The following is a 23098-nucleotide window of genomic DNA, read 5'->3' on the forward strand; positions in this document are numbered from 1 at the left end:
AGCTTACATTCGATTTTTTTTTGTATGCCTTCCGTCCGATTTCTTTATTTTAGATCTTTTTTTGTTGCATTCTTGGTCCTCTCAGTGATTTTTCTTCCATTGAATTTTCGTTATAGAATAAATATTATGAACCTCTAAACCATAGATTTTTCTCTTATATCATAGAAATAAAGATTTTGACCGCCAAGTTGTTAACATAATTTGATAAGAATCTTATTTTTGTTCAAATCTGAATTAGTCGATGGTTTAACTAATCAAAACGTGAACACAAAACTTAAGTAGTTTATTGTCTAATCCAGTCTAAATAAATGTATCTCACTACTATAGAATAAGCTATCACTGCCGACCCTATTACTACTAGAATTTTAAAACCGACACTGATAGATGCATCAATGTCGGTTCGTAAGAAAAAAGGCTGTCACTGTCGGATTTTCTAACAAACCGACAGTGATATATATTATCACTGTCGGTTGGTAATAAAAACCGGCAGTGATGTCTATCACTGTCGGTTGCATTTCAAAGACAGGCAGTGATCCGTAGGCTCCGGACCCGAAATTTTTATTCAATCCTATTAACTCGTCAAGCCGCCGAATCCACCTCGCTCTCTCTCCTCTCTCTCATATCTCTCCCCGCTCTCTCTCCTCTCTCTCATATTTCTCCGCTCCTCCGACTCCTCCAGATTTCCCCAAATCTCCGTGAGGCCGCCGTGGGCGCCGGCGAGCGGTTGGGATCCCGGCGCAACTTCTTCCTCCTCCCCAGATCTCCCCATGCCTCCACACTTTCCTCTCCTCCGTTGCGGCCATGAGCAGTAGCTGACCGGCGTGCACTCTGGTAGCTCCGTGGCTGGAGGCCTAGAACGCATGCGCCGGAGTCGAAGGTCCCATCCGCCGCGCAAGCCACGACGACATGGATAAAGATGCCGCAAACGCCTCCGAGGTGAGTCGCCCTGGCCTATCCTCGTCCTCACTTTTTATTCCTTTTCTTCGTCCGTAGATTGCGCCTTCCTGATGGCCTGCCTCTCCGACCGGCTCACCGCGCGTGGTTTCTAGGTGCTGAAGGGGGCTCAAGGGGGCGCTACATCTATGGTGTGGAGAGGAGCTGCAGTGGACCTGCGCCGGACCTACGGAGGAGCTGTGCCAGACCTGCCCTCCCTCTGTGTTGTGTGAATCAATTTGTAGATGAGTTATTTTGTTTGTATTGAACCCTAATCCTTTGTCTGTGATGTACGAATCGATTTGTGGATGGGTTGATTTGTGATGTGTTGAACCCTTCTCCTTCATCTGCGATGCACGAATCAATTTGTGGATGAGTTTTTCTGATGTGTTGAATCTGTCCTTTGTCTGTGATGTATGAATTTTTTTTCTTGGATGAAATGCTTGATGTAGTGGCGGCGGTAGCCAGTGAGCATGGTGGCGGCAGCAGCGGTAACGAGCATGCTCTAGCCAGCATGCTTGTTGGATTGCTTTTTTGTTTTTCTAAACTTTATCACTGTCGGGTAAAGTACTGGCAGCAGTAGCCAGTGAGCATCACTGCCAACATGCCACTGACGGTTCAAAATCCGGCAGTGAAGGGGGATTTTGAACTGGCAGTGATGTCGAAAACTAGGGTAGTGTCTCTTCAATCACTGATGAGGGCTAGCATGTGAAAAATCAAGAGAGATTCCGGTCGTAATCACCAGCAGACACACTGATCTTTAACACGTTGGCAACTAACTCCTTGTTGACTTTAATCAAAGATCAAAATTATAGATTTGTATGGGTCCTCAAAGGTCATGGGAATCGATAGCAATGTAATAAATAGCGGGCTATTGATATTTAGCAGCAAGGCTATTTTGAGGTTAAGAGTCGGCTATAAAGAGCTATAGCAGGCTAAAACAACTAAACTAAACCTGCTACAAATAGCGACATACCGCTCAAACAGTTATAGCCCCTGTAAAATGGCTATTTGTTTACTTGAAATATAGCAACACATGGATAGAATGAAAATTAAAATTATATTATATATATGTCTAAATATTTATGGGCTTTGCAATAAAAGAAAAAATTCTATCAAGATTGTATTTTAAGTCAAGGTTAATAATACACTATCATATTGTTGCCAACATTAACTTATATTTTGATGTCATGGTTATCACAAAATAAATTATAACTTTTAAATTTTACAAATAGCAAAACATAAATAATATATACAATTTCTATCGTTGTTCTCCATGAATGTTTGATAATTTTTTCTCCAGTTGCAACACACGAGCATATTTGCTAGTAGATTGAAAAAGGCACAAGACCATTAGTGAGCCCACTCCTAGGCCCGCTCGTATGCCGCCGCCGCCAATCCTACTCGCACGAGCGACACTAGAAGACGTGCTCATGCGCTGCCCTGGGATCCGCCCTCGCGTTGTCGGATCCGCCTTCCGCCGCCAGATCCACTCTCCCACCACCGAATCCGCCCTCCCACCGCTGGATCCGCCGTGACGAGCTCCACCGGGTCCTCTGCGCGAGCGTCATCGCCGGTCGCGCGAGTGCCACGTCATGAGAGAAAGTGACGCCGGTGCCTCTAGTGGATAGAGATTAGAGAAATAGAGAAGTAAGAACGACAAGAAACCCTAGGTGCCTATATATGTATACTCCTAGTGTGGTATCTGGCTGATATGAACCACACAAATTGGTAACAGAGGAGGATTTCTTAAGAGGTCTGCCTCTTAAAATGGCTACCAATTTTAGAGGCGGATCTTTAAGAGACTCGCCTTTGTTAATGAATTTACAAAGACAGTCGTTTTTTGGCGCCTCTGAAAATTGTTTATCTGCCTCCGAAAATTGCTACATATTTTAGGAGACACATAGACTTTGTGCCTGTCTTGTGAAATCATTTATGTAGTAGTGGGCATCGCTACCTTCGTTGTCGTCCACCGTCGCAATTGTAGCTAATTCCACCATCTTCTCCGATTCTAGCTTGAGCACCTCAACTCCACTGTCTCCCATCGGCACCTCCCTCGCTAATTCCAACTGTTTTCTCCATATATGGCTGTCGCCGCCAGTTGTACAACCCCAATGGACCTCTACTTCACCGTCTTGACCGCTGCCACCTTTAGCCTAGCGGCCTCCTGACAACTCCTTCTAAGGCCGTTAGCCATGGCAGTCCTAAAAAAACCCAAAATCATAACACCCCAAGCCTTAATGCTAGCAAGTACTTCGTCTCCAGCTATGCCACTACAGAAAGTGAATTGTTTTTTTTTCCTTTTCTTCCTTGAAGTCTAGTGTGGGCAGTCTGTATAAAACAAATATTGCATGCTCGAAAACAAGCATTTAGGGAAAAAAATAAGAGTGTTTTCATAAGGAAAATTTCGAGTGAGTGCCGCTACTTTCTGTACAGTGAGTCTAGTTATTATTTCTTAATTTAGCAACAACGTCGCCTGCTAAAATGATATGCTACAATAACATAGTGTTCAGTTTCCTATGTCAAAGAAACCATATTGGTCACTCAGAGAAGATTTTTCTTTGATGTTCCTCTTATGAAATGGCAAAATTTGCTTATGAACACTGAAAGTGGTGGTCGTTTGCTGGCGGACACCGAAAGTGGAGCTATTTGCTATAAGACACTTTCCTTATTGGCAATTTTGCTACAAGACACATTCCTTTCAATAGGTGGAAATGAATAAAATAAGGGGCGTGGCGTCCTGTAGCAAAATTGCTAGCAAATAGCTCCATTTTCTGCCAGCAACGAAGGTGTCTTCCAGCAAATAGCTCCATTGTCTGCCAGGAAATGACCACCACTTTCATTCGTTAGCAAATTTTGTCTAATGAAATTTACCATGTTGCACTCCTAGTGATCATGTTGGCATCAAAATCACCAAAACCTCATGGGGCACCAGAATAATAATCAATTAGACCAATCTCGATCCTTGAGTGTTGATGTTTAATCCATGATAATAATTATGTTCAAGCATGGTTTATTTATTGGTAGTGCAAATTACACATACAAGTAGATATATTATGACCTAAGATAATAAACAAACGTTATGTTACCTTGATTAATATTGTCTTAGAGCTATGTACCCGAATAAGCATATGCGCAAAATTTGTCCTTGTTGATCTAATTCACTATGGATTTGTAGATTTAGAGGTAAATCGAATTGCAAAGCTCTCCCAATCAAACTTTTATTGGATTTCGTTTTAAGAGAAATATATAAGATTATAACTGCTAATGTTTTTCAACCTTTGTAAGTTCCCGGAATTATACAATAATCTTTGTGAAGACAAAAATGCTTAGTGTCTGAATGTTGGGCCGGTGATGGTTGGAAATAGACCTTAGCATTTGCGAGACATGTCAAAAAAATCCCAGCTATTTTGGGCCAAAAAAATCCCACCCATGACACTGGGCAAGTCAGGCCTCATTTTTCGGGGTGGGCTCAGGCCTGGGCGGGCCACCCGCGCATTTTACAGTGTAAAATAGCTAAAAACAGCATTTTGGGTCAGGCTCAGTCCAAGAAATTTTTTCTGGACAGTGGGATCTTTGCCCAAGTCCTGTCCACTAGGGTTCGTGGGCGCGCCAAAACCTGTCGATCTCAGGCTGGGCCAGGCTCAATTTGCTCGGGTCTAATTGGAAACTAGATTTTAATAGAAGGCCTCTTGGGAATGAGGACACGGGGAATGGGAAAGACTCGTGGAGGTGTTGGAATGCTGTAATATAACACCGAAAAAGGGAGAGGAATCTCTTATTTGGATTGGTAGATAAATTAGGAGTTTACTCCACCAGATGTATGTACAGATTTGGGTATCTAGGGGAATTACCAATAAATGAATGGTGAAAATCTGGCAAAGTAAAATCCCAATGAAAATCAAAATTTTTATGTGGATGTTGAATTGTTGATACAAGATAAGCTACAAACAGGGGTTAATCTGAAGTAGAAAAAGTGAAAAGGCAATAGAAATTGTTGCAAGTCACCTATAGATACCATACCACCTAGCATTTGTTTTAACCTTTCTCGACCCTTGGCCCACGCCGCCTGGACTCGTCTTGCCCGCCGCCGATCTCCTCCATCCGCTCGCCGCGCCACAACCCGGAGAGGAGACTGTGCTCGGTCGAGCACCACCTGGGGCCAAGTGTCCTCGTGACCATCTCCGGCACGCCATTCGCCCTCTGCAGCCCCGGTGTCCTTGCGACCGTCGCTGCTGTCCTACTTCGCCACTCGCCATTTGGCCAGCGACGAGCACCACCAGGACACTAGGTATTCCCTCCCCTTGGTCCTCCCTTCCTGCTATGCGAAGCCGTGCGCCCAAGCCTTAACGTAATTCATAGGTAAAACCGTGCGCCCAAACCCTAACATACTATTCGTAATCGGATCTGAATGTAATTACAGGTGTCCGCCCCTGATGAATAGGCCCAACACTCGCCACAAGAACAAGAGGCCATGGTCCGATGAATCCAATAGCCCGTCTGTGGCTGTTTTCAAGTATGCATTGGGTCATATTGTTTATGTTACTCACTTTTTGGGGGCTACCAATTTCGCAGGAAGATACACTCCGATGGCGATATCTCAAAGAGCGATATCCGCTAGGTTTACATGGTGTGGAAACTGCCTTGCCATGGCTGCCATGGGAATACCAAGGACTCTCTAGATTGTTTATGTGGGTTGATTCCTACTGCTAATGGGGTTCGCAAATCCGGCCTCTGGCAGAAAATGTAGGAAATTATTCACGCTCTTGGCTCTAATCCATCCAGGGACCTCCAGTGTCGTGGACCAATATTAGGGTACCTGAAGAGGATGAGCTAAAGACCATCAATATTGATTCATCTGAGTAGTAAAGAGCGCGACTACAGCTCCAACCGACCCCAGGCGCGAAGGCTCCGACTCGCTCGACCCCGAGGCAGCGGGCTTCGCCTCGCTCGACCCCGAGGCCGCAAGCTCCGCCTCACCCAACCTCTAGGGGCAAGCTCCGCCTCGCCCAACCCTGAGGCCGTGGGCTCTGCCTCACCCAACCCTTGGGTTTGTGCTCTGCCTCGCCCGACCCCAAGGCTGTGGGCTCTGCCTCGCCCAACCCTTGGGTTCATACTCTGCCTCGCTCGACCACGAGGCCCCAGGCTCTGCCTCGCTCGATGGGGACCCATACCACCGCCAACCACTCCAGGTTCAAGTGTATGGCCCTGGGTTAAAACTCTGACACCAAGGAAGAGACCAGCATGCCCCGATGTAACCCATGGCTATGATGGGCCATACCTAAGGATTCACATCAAGAACAGCATCGGGCGTATCGATGCTATTTTGCCTAACCCCCGTACGAACGCTGACAGGCATGTTAGCTCACCACGATGTCTGCTGTGATGGAATGGAATGCCATGACCCACAGATGACGCCTGTCAGCATGGCACCAGTAACAGACAGGGTTAGCGGGACTCGCATGAAGGATGACAAGGACCCAGCGATCCTAAAGGACTTCTCTCTCATTCTTCTCTTTTCCTCTGCTGTAACCGATGCTTTCTGTTGGCCTATAAAAGGGAAAGCAGGACGTCCCATGAAGGGGGCCGATTCAAGAAAAACCGATCAATCGAGATTGACACAAGAAGCATGACATGAGCACTCGGCTGAGTAGCAATCGAGCTCTCAACACTCATTCACTCCTTTCACCAGAGACTTGGGATCCTTTTCCTCTCTCGTCCATTTGTAACCCCTATTACAAACTTTTGGTGCTAGTAACATGAGCAGCAGCAACGAACTGGATGTAGGGACTTTCTGCTTGAACTAGTATAAACCTCATGTCCTCTAAGCACACAATCCGAGCCAGACACGCAATAATATAAATTTACTCATCGGTGGTAACTAGAAACACCGACAGTTGGCATGCCAGGTAGGGGCCTTTTTGCGCGTCTCGACATCCACACTAGGCCTCAGATGGTTATTCATGGCGTTAGCTTGGTCCTGAGCATGCACGTGCGCTTCAAGAACCTAGACTTCATCGTCATGATGGAGGGAGTGTTGATGCAGGCTCCCACTGTCGTTTAACCTCTCCACTTCACTGGCCTCGATGAGATCACCGAGGTGCTTGAGGAGCTGCAGCTACACGCACTGGAGGCCCGCACCGGGGAGAGTGACCGACCATCCCAGGAGGACTTGCGCCACCTCACCTTCTCGTTCGCCAATGTCATGACGCAGCTTGCCGGAGGAGAGCCGCTCTCCTCAGAATACCTCATCCGGAGCACCCCGACAGCGCTCTCATCCGGTCTCTGCAACACCGCAAAGACCATTGGCCACCCTATGGCACAACTCATGCCTGCATCCCCCATGAACAACAAGTTTGTGGGGATAACCAAATATGTCGTGGAATCTTTCCATGACCTCGCAGAAGAATCGGGGTTGCCCTCCGACTCTGAATCCAGCGGGGGGGGGCACCACTCTTCTTGTGAATGTTTCATGGTAGGTACCCCTGAGGGACATGTCGAAAGCATCCACAAGGGAGAGGCTACCCCAACGAACGACCTCGACGATGAGGTTGAGAGGGATGTAGGGGCCCACCTCGCCTATGGGTGGAGCAGCTAAAGGCCTAGCACCAAGAGCTCGAGGAAGCATGACTCCAGCTCAAGCAGGAATGCGCGAAGCTCGAGTAGGAGATCGAGCATCATGGAGACGGTGGGCGTGCACGTGGCACGCGACGTGAACCGGAGGATCATCGAGGATGATAAAGCCCTCCCACACTTCACCCGAGCGAGCCAAAACATCGCTGCTATGGTGGCCTTACTCTAGGGCTTCTGGGGCCCACAACGCCCAAGGATCATCGGGCCTATCGCGAGATTCACACACTACTGGAGGGTGCAGCGATGCAATAGTCTGAGAACTCACTGTCCCAATGACGCGAGCTCGACGCCAGCCAGTGCGCGCCCTTAGAGCAACCCAACATGGACGTATTAGTCCACTAGGCATAGTCAGGCGGTAGGCCGTGCACCGTGGTACTATTGCACGAGCATCTCAGCCACAAACGTGATGTGCACAACACCCTCGATGCCCACAGGCATGCCCACGGAGACACGAGGGAGGGGCCAGACATAGCTACCACCCTTGTCGTGGCAGATGCTATGACAGCAGTGAGGACCGAAGCCCGAGCCCTGACTTGCCGGGACCTCAGGCCTTTGGCCGACACATCCTCAACGCCGCCTTTCCACTACGGTACCGACCGCCGACCAACATCCCAAAATACTCTAGACTATGGCTCGAGAATTATCGGCTTGCTTGCCAAGCCGGTGAAGCGGATAATGATGATTTCATTATCCACAACCTTCCATTATTCCTTGCCGATTCGGCACAAACATGGTTGGAACACCTTCTGCCCAACATAATCCAAAGTTGGGCGGACCTAAAAGAGATCTTTGTGGGAAACTTCTAGGGCACATACACACGTCCTTGGAACCCATGGAATCTCAAAATTGTCAACAGAAGGTTGGAGAAACTCTTTGTGGGTATATCTAGTGCTTCTCCTGGCAGTGCAACGAGCTACCTAACGTCATCGATGCCGACATCATAGGAGCCTTCCTATTTGGGACCACCTATGAGTCCCTAGTTCACAAGCTAGGATGTAAGGGCCCACAAACTACCAAGGAGCTCCTCGACATCACCACCAGCCATGCCTTGGGTGAGGAGGCGGTCAAAGCGATCTTTGACCACCTTAAGGGCAAGGCAAAGCGGGACAAGGATGTCGGTGAAGGCACCTCCAACCATCCCACCAAGAAGAAGAACAAGCCATGGCATGAGGGCTCGCTCGAGGCCACCGCCGACCACAAGGGGGGTTAGAAGCCCGCCGAGGGCACCCTGACCACTTTGAGAAGCTGCTCGAAGGACCATGTCCGAACCATGCTTTCCCTGTCAAGCATCTATCCAAGGACTGTAGTCTCATGAAGCAGTCCTTCTTTGGAGGCTCCAACAAGGGGGAGGATTGGAAGGACCCCAAGCCGTCTGCGGATGACACCGAGGGGAAGGATGGTGGCTTTCCAATGGTGGATGGCTGCCTCATGATCTTTGGAGGGTCGGTGGCCTATGACTCTAAGCGCCGCCAGAAGCTCACACGCCATGAGGTCTATACGGCCGAGCTAGCTACACCTACCTTCCTTCGATGGTCGGAGTCCGCCATAACCTTTGATCGGACTGACCACTCAGAGAGCGTCCCACAACTAGGGAGATATCCGCTCATGGTTGACCCAATCATTAGCACAAAGCGGCTCACCAAGGTATTGATGGATGGAGGCAGTGGCCTCAACATCATGTACGCCGAAATGCTCGATGGCATGGGCAACAACCGATCGTGCATCTGACCAACTAGAGTGCCTTTCCATGGCATCATGCCTAGAAAGCAGGCCATGCCACTTAGGTAGATCGATCCACCCATCACCTTTGGGGATGTGACCAATTATAGGACAGAGACCCTTACCTTCGAGGTGGTCGGGTTCCACGGAACCTACCACACCATCCTGGGACATCCATGCTATATGAAGTTCATGGCCGTCCCCAACTACAACTATCTGAAGTTGAAGATGCCGGGACCATGCAGGGTCATCACCATAGGCACCTCCTTCCAGCATGCCTATGAGTGTGATGTTGAGTGCTGTGAACACGCTACGGCAATCATCGCCTCTAAGGAGCTTGCGGCCATCAGGAAGGAGGTCGCTTAAGAAGCATCCAACCCCAAGCAGTCGGTCGGGTCTTTTGAGCCTATAGAGGGTGCTGAGGAGGTGCTCATAGACCTCAGTGGCTCCAAGGGCAAAGTGTTGTGCATTGGCACCATGCTTTCCTCCAAATAGGAAAGCACGCTCGCCGACTTCCTCTGTGCCAATAGAGACATCTTTGCATGGAGACCCTCTGACATGCCGGGCATTCCAAGAGAAGTCGTCGAGCATGCCTTGAAGATTAGGCCAGGCTCCAAGCCAGTGAAGCAGCGCCTGTGTCGCTTAAATGAGGAGAAACGTAGGGCGATCGGTGAGGAGATTGTGAAGCTTTTGGCGGCCGGGTTCATCAAGGAAGTATACCACCCCGAGTGGTTAGCCAATCCCGTTCTTGTACTAAAAAGAGTGAAAAATGGAAAATGTGTGTTGACTACACGAGTCTCAACAAAGCATGTCCAAAGGATCTGTTTCCTTTGCCACGCATAGACCAAGTAGTCGACTCGACCTCAGGGTGTGAAACCATTTGCTTCCTTGATGCATACTCCGGGTACAATCAAATCATGATGAAAGAGTTCGACCAGCTCATGACATCTTTCATCACCCCATTCGGATCGTTCTACTATGTCACAATGCCATTTGGTCTGAAAAACACGGGGGCTACATACCAGCATTGTATGCTCAAATGTTTTGGGGACCACATCGGGTGAACCATTGAGGCCTATGTGGATGATAGCATGGTCAAGTCCAAATGGGCTAACCAGGTCGTAGCCGGCCTAGAGCAAACCTTCATGAAACTATGAGCAAACAACATTAAGCTCAACCCCGAGAAATGCATTTTTGGGGTCCCAAGGGGTATGTTGTTGGGTTTTATCATTTTTGAGCATGGCATCGAAGCCAACCCAGAGAAGATCTCGATCATCATGAGGATGGGCCTGATTCAGAACTTAAAGGGCATATAGCGAGTTATAGGGTGCCTCACCATGCTCAGTCGCTTTATCTCGTGCCTTAGCGAATGTGTTCTTCCCCTCTATCGGCTCTTGAAGAAGGACGACCATTTCAAATGGACGCTCGAGGCCTAGAAGACAATTGACACGGTCAAGCAGCTTCTGACGAAGGCCCCGATCCTAGTCCCCCTGACCAACGGGGAACTACTTATGCTCAACATTGTGGCCACCACACAAGTGGTCAGCACTGCCCTGGTGGTAGAGCGAGAAGAAGAGGGACACACCCTCAAAGTGCAGTGTCCCATATACTTCATTAGCGAGGTCTTGTCCAATTCTAATACCCGCTACCCTCAAATCCAGAAGCTCCTATATGCCATCCTCATCGCCAAGACGAAGTTATGTCACTACTTCGAGTCGCATCTAGTGATGGTCATCATGTCCTTCCCTCTCGGTGAGGTTGTCCAAAATAGGGATGCCATGGGAAGAATTGCCAAGTGGGCACTCGAGCTGATGGGTTAGGGCATTTCATATGCCCCCGGATGACCATCAAGTCCCAAGTGCTAGCTAACTTTGTTGCAGAATGGACCGAGGTCCAAATGCCACCAGCAGCCATCGACCAAGAGCACTGGATGATGTAATTTGATGAATCGCTGATGAAGAAAGGCGCCGGCGCAGGGCTGGTCTTTGTTTTGCCTCTTGAGGTACGCATGAGGTACATGGTTCACATCCATTTCCCCTCCTCCAACAATGTGGCTGAGTATGAGGCACTCATCAATGGCCTATACATCAGCATCGAGCTAGGTATCCGATGGCTTAACGTCTAGGGTGACTCCTAGCTGGTCATCTACAAAGTCATGAAGGAATTAAGCTGCCACAATGCCAAGATGGCTATGTATTGCTGAGAAGTCCGTCAGTTGGAGGACAAGTCAATGATCTTGAGCTCAATCACATCCCAAGGTGTCTCAATGAGGTGGCCGATGCGCTGGCAAAAATAGCGTCTGATCGAGAGCCGCTGCCGATAGGCGTCTTCACCAGGGATCAGTACAAGCCCTTGGTCTACTACAAGGAGCTAGAACAGACCAATGATGGGCCACCTACCCTAGGCTCGAGGACTAACCATCGATGGCTCCATCCAACCCTAAAGTTATGGAACTTGAGGAGGATCCAGCGACAGAGCTCGACCCTCTGGTCGACTAGAGGACTCCTTACCTCGACTACCTCCTCAGTGAGGCACTGCCAATGGACAAAATGGAGGCTCAGTGGCTCATGCATCATGCCAAGTCCTTTGTCCTTATTGAGGGTGAGCTCTATAGGTAAAGCCACACTAGGATCCCGCAACACTGCATCCCCATCGAACGGGGGAAGTAGTTTTTGAGTGATATCCATGGTAGGGTCTGTGGGCCCCATGCCGTGCCTAGGACCCTGGTTGGAAACACATTCTGATAGGGCTTCTACTGACCGACCATAGTAGCCAATGCTGAATAGATTGTGCGCACCTATGAAGGGTGTTAATACTACACTCGGTAGACCCACCTACCAGCCCAAGCGCTCCAAACGATACCCATCACATGGCCAGTTGAGATCTGGGGCTCAATCTAGTTGGACCTCTTAAGAGGGCGCCCAAGGCCTATACGCACTTGCTTGTCACCATAGACAAGTGTACAAAGTGGATAGAGGCTCGACCGATCTCCGTGATCAAGTCCGAGCAAGCTGTGCTATTCTTCCTTGACATCGTCCATCGCTTTGGGGTCCCGAACTCCATCATCACGGACAATGACACACAGTTCACCAGAAAGAAGTTCCTCTAATTCTATGATGAATACCACATCCTCGTCGATTGGGCCGCTGTGGCGCACCCCCACACAAACAGGCAGGTCGAGCGCGCAAATGTCATGCTCCTACATGGCCTCAAGCCTAGGATCTTCAACTGGTTGAACAAGTTTGGCGGATAATGGGTCGTGGAGCTTCCCACGGTGCTCTGGAGCCTAAGGACGACACCTAGCTGGGCCATCAGCTACACACCATTCTTCATGGTCTATGGTTCCGAGGCTATCCTCTTGACCGACCTTGATTATGGAGCACCGAGGGTTAGGGCGTATGACAAACAGGGAGCCAAGATGTCTGGCGAGGATGCCATGGACCAGCAAAATGAAGCACATGATGTCACCCTCCTCCACTTGACCAAGTACCAGCAAGCGTTGCACCGGTACCATAGTTGTCGAGTGCGGGTTTGGGCCTTCAATGTTGGGAACCTGGTGCTCCATCTTGTCTAGAGCAACCAGAACCGCCACAAGCTCTCTCCACCATGGGAGGGACCATACGTCATCGTGGAAGTGCTCCAACTAGGCACCTACAAGCTCAAGACCATCGACGATGAAGTCTTCGTCAATGCCTAGAACATCGAATAGCTATGTCGTTTTTACCCTTAATATACACACACTTTCTCTTATCCGTTTCGCTACCAACTCCTTGAACTTTAGTGACACCTGACCCTAGCAATGGCAGGGGGTCTGGCCTCACTCAGGAGCTGATAAGAGCATATCTATCTGGTAGACATTCTCTACGACCGACCCTTTCTCACATTAAGACCCAGAAGCGCAGATTGCAGAAATAGACGTTGAGTAAAACTGGTCGAACTGCAAGAAACCTACGTCCCAGTGGCTACGGCATTTTTGCTCACCAGCGTGATCAGAGTTGGTTCACCCACACCTCGGGCTTTACCGCCTTAACAATAGAAATGGTCAGAACACATTAACCTTTTTATACAAAAAGGTTGAGAAGGCTAAAAATCTATTTGGCCATAACGAAATTTAAGAGCTTGTTCACTTATTACGAGTACGCCACCTGGCTTATCTGCCTAACTAAAATTCTTGGGGAGCATGATTTCATCCTCTATCTTCATAGGAAAGTCCTATGTCAGTGAGTCACCCAAGTCGGCCGGACGGCTCGGGCCGCTACAAAGAGATACGTAGGGAGCAGTAGGATGCCCCATGTGGGTTAGGCTGACTCTGTCATGAACGATGGATCCAGATTTCACTCAAACATATCCAGTAAGAGCTCTCCAAACCTGTCACTTGAGCCATCAAGGTAAGTCCTATGTCAGATGGTCACCCAAGTCAATCAGACAGCTCAGGCTACTGCCAAGAGATGGGTCATCTTTAAGTGACACCCGACCCTAGCAACGGCAAGGGGTCAGGCCTCACTCGGGGGCCGGCAAGAGTGTCTATTCGGTAAACATTCTCTATGCCCGACCCCTTTCTCATGCTAAAACCTAGAGGAAAGGTTTGTGGAAACAAATGCTAAGTTAAACTGGTCAGACCACAAGAAACCTATGCCCCAGCGGCTACGGCATTTTTGCTAACCAGCATGATCAGAGTTTTTGTCCCCGCACCCTAAGCTTTAGCCTCTGCCTTCCTAGGAAGGTGTGGAGGGGCCCACCTATGGAATCTCCATCGAGGAGAGGCCAGTAGGTTGCCCAAGTCGATCGGACAGCTCAGGCCACTGTAGAGAGATGGGTCATCTTTAAGTGACACCCGACCCTAGCAACTACAAGGGATCAGGCCTCACTCGAGGGCTAGCAAGAGTGTCTATTCGGTAGACATTCTCTATGTCCGACCCCTTTCTCACGCCAAAACCTAGAGGCAAGGTTTGTGGAAACAAATGCTGAGTAAAACTGGTCGGACCGCAAGAAACCTATGCCCCAGCAGCTACAATGTTTTTGCTCACCCGCATGATCAAAGTTTGTTACCCGCACCCTGAGCTTTAGCCTCCACATTCCTAGGAAAGGTTTGGAGGGGCCCACCTATGGAATCTCCATTGAGGAGAGGCCAGCAGGTCACCCCAAGTCGATCGGATGGCTTGGGCCGCTATCGAGAGATGGGTAGGGAGCAACAGGATGCCTCACATCAGTTAGGTCAACTCCGTCACAATGATGGACCTAGATTTCACACGAACATATCTGATAAGAACTCCCTAAACCCATCACTCAAGCCATCGAGGTAGCTTTACCAACCCCCACTTTACTTTTCTTATGCATGAGCATTCATTCATCCATTCTCATACATCCAAGCATCACATATGCAATTATTACATCACAACGATTCACATCGTGTCACAAAGCAGCAATCGTCTCATTTGATATGAGTGGCGACCGATTGAGGTTTGAAGGCCGGCCTGTGAAGGGCTCGAGGCCATCTCATGTCAAACAAAGCTAGGGGAGAAAATGTAGATGAGCCCCAGTGGCCCTTGACCGACCCGCTTAGAAGCAGATAGGGTTATCTCAACCTTCTCGTTCGATCCTAACCTCATGCCAAGCCCATAGAATCTCCATCGAGCAGAGGCCAGCGGGCCACCTAAGTTGGTCTCTAGAACGACTTGGGCATCTACCAGGAGGTGGGTTAAGGAGCAGTGGAATGCCATATGAGGGCTATGTCGACCCCATCATGAACGATGGACCTAGATTCCACTCGAACATGCTCGTTAGCGAGCTTGCCGAGCTTGACACTTGAGCCATCGAGGCAAGCGTCATTTGCTCAACCCCTCCGGTTGCGAAAACCATGGATGGGGTGATGCATAAAACTCAGCTGACCCCAACTGACCCCAACAGGGCTCGAGGGCTTAAGTCGCCTGACCCCAACTCAGGAATCCAATAGACTGAGGTTCGAAGTCCGGCCCATGAAGGGCTCGATGCTGCCTCATGTTGAAAAGAGCCAGGGGAGAAAATGCATATGAGCCCCAGTGGCCCTTGCCCAACCCACTCAGAAGCGGACAGGGTCATCTTAGCCATCTCGTTCGATCCAAACCCTAAGCCATACCCATAGAATCTCCATCGAGGGGAGGCCAGCGGGCCACCTAAGTCAGTCTCCAGAATGACTCGGGCATCTACCGAGAGGCGGGTTAAGGAGCAATGGAAAGCCACATAAGGGCTATGCCAAACTTGTCATGAACAGCGGACCTAGATTCCACTCGGACGTGCCCATGAGTGAGCTCAACGAGTGCATCACTTGATCCATCAAGGCAAGTGATGTTAGCTCAACCCCTCCGATTGCGGAAACCATGGACGGGGTGATGATCGCAAAGACGAGCCAACCCTCAACCGGACCCCCGCTACGCGTGGGGCTCGAGGAAAGTTGGACTCGCAAGGAGACCGAATGCACGATCATAGAATGATGACTCAGATCCTAGGGAGGGGGTACGTGCAAAAACTAAGAATAATGTTTCTAAAACAAGAGACGCTTTCTCGAACTAGTTGCGCTATCCTCTCCTCGATCTTTAGTAACACCCGACCCAGCAACGGTAGGGGGTCGGGCCTCACTTGGGGGCTGATAAAGGAATATATATATACCCTTTCTAAAATAGTCACCATGCCCGACCCTTTCTCATGATTAAAACCTAGAGTTTGCGAAAACGAACGCCGAGCAAAATTGGTCGGACTGCATGGAACCTACACCCCAGCGGCTACGACACTCTTGCTTACCAGCGTGACCAGAGTTTTCTCACCCGTACCTCGAACTCTATGGTTTTAAACAATAGGAAGGGTCGGGACACATTAAACCCTTTTTACACATAAAAAGGCCGAAAGAACAGATTTATTCAAACAAAAACAAAATAACAAGCTTGTTTAAACAAGATAGAAGGATCAGAACTTGTCCGCTTATTACAAGAACAACCGCCCGACCTATTTAACTAACTAGCCCCTCTAGGGGAGAACTGTACCTTCTATCCAGTCCACTTGGTCCTACGAAAGGGGAGCCACCACTATTTCCATTTCCTCCAGCTCATGGACTTCATAGCCGGGCGCATAGTCATGGCTCATCGCCTCTAGATCGATGTTGTCCCCATAATGAGAATGAGCAATCATGAAGGACTGATTGACCTCGACGTGAAGAGCATTCCTCTAGAGCTGGCGCACCCAAGCCATGATCTCGACGGCATGGGCCGCGAGCGAGCTGGTCCCCTCCAACCGCACCACCTCAAGGTCATCGTAGACCACTCCGAGGGTGGCACTCAGGATACTGAGCTCATCACTCTCTGCCTAAAGATTCCTCCTCACCTCAATGAGATCCATAGCCAACCCAAAAGAAATGCTCTCGGCCTCCAGCTTCTGGGTCATCGTGCTTTCAAGCTTAGTCTAGAGGGAGCCGACCTTCTGCTGCGCATTGTTGCGCTCTTGGCAGGCCTGCTCACGCTCTCGAAAAGCCTAGTCATGCTCCTCGCGAGCCACGCCGTGTTCCGAGCGAAGCCTCTTCACGGTTTGGATCAGTTCATCCCACTGCTAGCATAGCCGAGCGACCACCACGGCATCTAGGCTTGCCCTCTTCTCTAGGGTTGCAAGCTTCTCCTTGGCCCCTAGCTTTAGATCCCTTTCCTTCTCAACCTCACCAAGAAGGTCAAGGATCTGCTGGCGAGTCTTAGCATCCTTCTAGAGCAACTCATCCTGCTCCTTCCTGATCCTTGTGGCTTCTTCATCATCCTTCTGTGACCTTATTGATAGGGCCTCAAATGCCTTCTTGGTCTCGTCAGCATCCCGATGGGCCTTGGCCACCCACGACAAAAGACTGGCCACCTCGTTGGTGAGGCGAGTCAGCTCGACCACCCTCTATGGGGCAGCAACGAGCTAAGCTGTCACCTCCCGCATAGCCTCACCTCCTCAATGAGGCGGTCCTAGGCTTCCTTCTATTGATGAAGGAACTAAGATTTTCCCCGGCTACGAGCTATAAGGGACTATAGAAAGACAATGGTCAGGATACAAAAAGTATATAGAGGAAGAAAAGAGCAAGAAGCAACATCAAGCAATACCCGGTTGGAGGGAATGACAACGTCACGCAATACGCCCATGGCATGGTCTAGGGCCTTGAGCATGGACGTGATCCTTATGTTGAGGCTCTCCTGCTCCATGCTATCTATGGTGTCCTCAAGTGTAAAAAGCGTCGACACCGGATCCTGCGGATTTGTCCACTGGAGCAGGGGCTCGCCTCATGCGGGTGAGCCGCTGCCCACCAATGTCAGGGGCAGGGATGACTCCCCGATGGCCCCAAGTGCCGCCAACCCTTCTCGCCATGATGTCCCCACTAGGACACCCCCTCCAACGATGGAAGGGGTCAGCGATGCAGACACAGACCTCTCTCCTAGCTCCACGCCAGGCGCCATTGCTTAGGCCACCGATGGCATGGGCCATGCTGATGCCTCAGGCGACGCTGTGGTTGCGCCCGGTTGTGACCCATCTATCACGGCCGCTGCCACCTCCACCTACGTTCATGGGGTCATGACCGGCTATGACGCGCCCACCAAGGTCAGCACCACGAGCATGATCAGCATCCCCGTTCATCCTATCATCGGCAGTGGTATCGCGGCCATCACTGGCTGCTCTGCGACCTCCGAAGGCGCCCCTTGAACACCCGCATCCACCTGTCTCGCTGAGGGCACAGGCCCCACCATGGGTGGTGCCTAACCGGCCAGCAACATGATCACACTAGCGCCACTCCCGCCCAAAATGGGTGCGACACGAGCCGACAGCTGTCGCATCGATTGGAGGGCTATGCTCTTCTTCGACACCAGCACCAAAGGATTCCGCTACCTACCGACATTGCAAGGGATGAAAAACATAAGTCACGATGAAATCTGACTAAAACAAGAAAAAATAGAGGAATTAATAACTCACCTCAGCGCCGTCAGAACATAGAAACATTTGGGGGACAAACCCCTGACCTTTGCTCTGCCTCATCGGAATGGGGCTATTTCAAGCCCGCCCCCTGCTCCTGGGCAAAGGGGCTCACCCCTGGCAGCTCCTAGGGCACACTGGCAGAACACCTTGCTCCCCTTGGCTCTTAGGGCACGACGGCAGAGCCGCTCGCCCCTACTAGCACCTCGAGCACGACGGTAGAGCCGTCTGCCTCTGTTGGCTCCTAGGGGAGGCTGACAGTACATCCCGCCTCCACTAGCTCCCCTGATGTGCCCTCCCCTCTATGGAACGAGAAGGGTCCTAATGCCTGCTAGGACAAATCAACACTGGTCAGCACATCTCCGTTCTCTAGGTTCTCCCACTCGATATCGTTGGCTACCAATTCTTCTTCCTCCATCACCTCGTCGTCGTCATCATCATCATCATCATCGTCGGTGTCCTCCCCTCATTCCCGTGCCTACAGCTTCCGCTGCTTCTTCCTCTTCTTGTCCTCCTTCGCCTTCCTCAGCTACTCGCCCTCGAGGTGATTCGCTGTCCTCACGGCCAAATCCCTTGGCAGCAGTGCCGGGTGATCCATGAGGATGAGGTCCCTCGGCTGGTCCCGCCCCTCTCAAAGTTAGTCTCATGGGGTTAGGAAATCAATTGAAGAGAAGGCAAAAGAAGGGGAAACTTATGAAAACAACGTAGCCTAGCACCGGTAGAATTGAAGAATGCCCTGGCATAGGGTAGACAAAGTCGAGGGCGGCACCCATGTCGTCCCGCAAAGACTCCATCACCTACTCGATGTGTTGCATGATCTCAGAGTTGGGGAGCGCTCCCTCGGTGAGCATTGTTCCATTGAATGATGCCTCGGGCACCATCACGTATAGCGGGAGAGCGTGCGTCGTCAATGGCGCCACCCTCCTTGCATGGTAAGCCCCGATGACGCCCGACCCCTTTAGGCCATTCTCCTTCAGGATGTAGATGGCGACGATGTGGTCTCAGATCTTCTTCTTGTCCTTCTCCGGGACGCCCCACTTCGTCCACTGCTCTGGGGCCTCTTTGATCAGACGCCCGGTGAACTCCAGCAGAGGGCTGACGGTGTCATTCTTGAGGTAGAACCATTGCGAGTGCCACCCCTTGTTCGACGTCGAGAGCCACATGGACGGGTACTCGCTGACCCGATTGTTCCAAAGTTGGATGCCGACGTACCCCATCGGCATGTGCAGCTCCTGCCTACTACCCTTCTCCCTCTTCTTCTAGAGGTTGATGGTGAAGAAATACCTCCACAAGTCAAAGTGGGGGCTAATCCCTAGGAATCCTTCGCACAGCGCGATGAACGCCGCCATGTGCTGGATCCCATTGGGATTAAGATGTTGTAGCTCGATCTTGTAGAAGTGCAGCAGCCCTCGAAGGAATTTGTAGGCGCGGGTCGCGAGCCCACGCTTGTGGAAGTGGGCGAACGACACCACATAGTCATCGGGCGGCAACCACTCCTCAACCGATGTCCGCGCACGAAGAAGACTGCGATGGACGAGGCCCTCCATGCACTAGAAGGTGAGGTTGAAATGGCACCATGGATCCATTGGAGGAGGGGGTGGATGGATGCGAGCTCAACGACGGCGGGGATACGAAGGCAAGAAACCTAAGCGATTGGTGGCGGCGGTGTGGCTGCGGAGGTAAGGTGCAGGCGTGCGTATAAAACACAGGGCGATGAGTGCAAGGAAACCAGCTATCCCCTAGATCTCCACGCCTACCATGGTCTATCATAGGTAAGAGGGATACGGAGCTAAAAATGCTCCTACGGCCAGTCTTGGCCCTAGAGTTTGAAGATTGACCCACTAATGGGCTCGACAACCGCTCCGTGCACCTTTAGAGTGAGGGGTGGAAAGGCATAGGCCTGCTAGTGGCCAATACCCGGGCGCACGAGCACCGCAGGCATCCCAGCCCATGTTCGAGTCTCGACCAGATACAATCCATGGTTTTTCCTCAAAGAAAGGCAGAGAGCCCTCTGGACCGGTCAAACAGACCCGAGAACTATATGGAGAATCTAGAGTCGGTCACCAACTGACCCAAGATGGACCCTCATGAGCGGGATGTCGGGGCCCCACTCGGACTAGCCCGTTAACAGCTCACCGAGCACCATGATTCGTCCATAGATGAAAATCATGGCCTGGCTTCGCCCCTCCATTTTTATCAGAAAGAACGCTGAGGGAAGACGATCACAAAGATGAGCCAACCCTTGACTAGACCCCGGCTACGGGTAGGGGCTCGAGGAAAGTTGGACTCGCACGGAGACCGAACGCACGGTCACAGAACGACAGACCCTTGTAGGGGTCAAAATCAGGAAAAGACCTTTTCTGACCCACAAAATCTCATGGCTATACTCCCGAGGGGGCCGATCACGAAGAAAGGGAATTGTTGTCCCTAGGACATGTTGTGGGCGACAAAAGAAGGCCAAGGCCAGCAGAGTCCTCCCGTTCGAAAAAGCCTCTGAAGTAGTATTCTACTCCTCCGCAGGCTTAGGGGATACTGTCGGGGACCAATACTAGGGTACCCGAAGAGGAGGAGCTAATGACCATCAACATTGATTCATCCGAGCAGTCAAGAGCACCACTATAGCTCCAACTAACCCTAGGCCCAAAGGCTCCAACTCGCCTGACCTCTGGGGGCGGGCTCTGCCTCGCCCGACCCCGAGGCCGTGGGCTTCGCCTCTCCCAACCCTTGGGTTTATGCTCCGCCTCGCTCGACCTCTAGGGGCGGGCTCCGCCTCGCCTGACCCCAAGCCATGAGCTCCGCCTCGCTCGACCCCATGGCCTCAGGCTCCGCCTTGCCCGACCCTTGGGTTCGTACTCTGCCTCGCCCGACCTCTAGGGGTGGGTTCCGCCTCGCCTGACCCTGAGGCCCTGGGCTCCGTCTCGCCCGACGGGGACCCATACCACCGCCAACTACTCCAGTCCAAGCGTATGGGCCTGCGTCAAAACTCTGACACCAAGGAAGAGACCGGCACGCCCTGATGTAACATGTGGCTATGACAGGCCATACTTGAGGATTCAAATTAAGAACAGCGTTGAGCATATCGGTGTTGTTCTTCCTAACCCCTGTATGAACGCTGACAGGCGCGTTAGCTCATCACGACGTCCGCTGCGACGGAATGGAACGCCATGACTGACAGACGACACCTGTCAGCATGGCGCCAATAACGGACAGGGCCGCGACGTGGAGTTGTCCCTGTTGACATCTACAGGGTCGGCGGGACCCGTATGAAGGATGAGAAGGACCCGACAATCCTAAAGGACTTCTTCTCTCTCGTTCTTCTCTTTTCCTCCGCTGTAACCCGTGCTTTCCTTTGGCCTATAAAAGGGAAAGTAGGACGTCCCATGAAGAGGGGCCGATCCGAGAAAAACCAATCAATCGAGATCGACACAAGAAGCAAGACACGAGCACTCGGCTAAGTAGCAATCGAGCTCCTTTCACCAGAGACTTGGGATCATTTCCCTCTCTCACCCATTTGTAACCCCTACTATAAACTTTCAGTGCCAGTAACACGAGCAGCAGCGACGAACTAGACGTAGGGACTTTCTGCCCGAACCAGTATAAACTTCGTATCCTCTAAGCACACCATCCGAGCCAGACGCATAATAATACAAATTTACTTGTCGGTGGTAACTCGAAACACCGACACTCCTTGATTGCACTGATACGCCTGCTGGATTGACTAACCTGGGTGCAACCTGTTATGCAAATAGCATACTTCAGTGCCTTTACATGAATATATCCTTCCGCACAGGAATTTTCTCTTTAGAGCTGGAAGTTTTGAAGAAGCACCCTGTCCTGGATCAGTTGTCACGGTTGTTTGCACAGCTACACTCTAGCAAAATGGCTTTCATTGATTCGGCACCTTTTATTAAAGCGCTGGAATTAGACAATGGTGTCCAGCAGGACAGCCATGAATTTCTCACCTTGTTCCTATCTCTGCTCGAGCAATAGTTTAGTCACTCCAAGGTTCCTGGAGCTAGAACAATTGTGCAACATCTGTTTTGCGGCCGTGTATCGCACGTGACAAGGTATGGGATGCACTTGAAGTAACTCTGTGCTTCTCCGTAGCAGTTCTAGGTTTGTGATTTTTGAATGATAGAAAATTAAGCTTTAAGATGTTATAAGATTTTTATTAGTGAGATTTCTTATAATTAGATTTATAATGCTAACATTTGGTCAACTGTCCAGTCCTCAATCTTTAAGTTCTGCCAATATACAATGCTCAAGATGCTTTTTCCATGAATCCAAATTCACCTTCACGCCTTAGCATGCCACACCTAAGCTTAGCCAAACAGGCCCTATATGGTCCGGCTGAAGCTGTTTTGTTGTGAGAGCCGGCTGAAGCTGCTTTGTTGTGAGAGAAAAATATTGTAGATTCTATCTGATAAGCCGGCTGATAAGTTCAAGCGAACTTTGCTGTATCTGGTGCTTAGAGAAGCATGCTGAGGTAGACTTTGAAGACTGTGGTTACACTAATAAGTCATATACTTGGTTAGAAAGGGATTAGGTAGATGCCATGTGCCTGCATTATCACTGGTTAGTTCGTGTGTATTCTCGTTCATAGCCTATCCCCATCAAAGTGATGATGTTCATTTCATGGTGCTGATGTTGAAAGAATTCAATACTTATACTATTCTTACTGTACTGTTGAGTTGTCGACATGGGTCAAGCAAAATGATCAGCAGTCTCATTTATGCTATGTGCTGCATTATATTTGTGTGCTCAATGTTGACTACGCTTTAGCTCGTTGCTTCCATACTGCTTGTTGGTCCCTCTGCTACCCTACACAGGTAACAGTAAGCTTACCAGTACA

The 23098-nt window shown here is 50.3% G+C and overlaps 1 pseudogene; it reads left to right on the forward strand.

Moving 5' to 3' along the window:
• Window positions 1-5369: 5369 nt before the first annotated feature.
• LOC136509612 (ubiquitin carboxyl-terminal hydrolase 26-like) overlaps window positions 5370-23098 on the forward strand; it is a 54223-nt pseudogene continuing 36494 nt past the window's right edge.

Source organism: Miscanthus floridulus, chromosome 15 (genome assembly GCF_019320115.1).
Source record: "Miscanthus floridulus cultivar M001 chromosome 15, ASM1932011v1, whole genome shotgun sequence".
NCBI lineage: Eukaryota > Viridiplantae > Streptophyta > Magnoliopsida > Poales > Poaceae > Miscanthus > Miscanthus floridulus.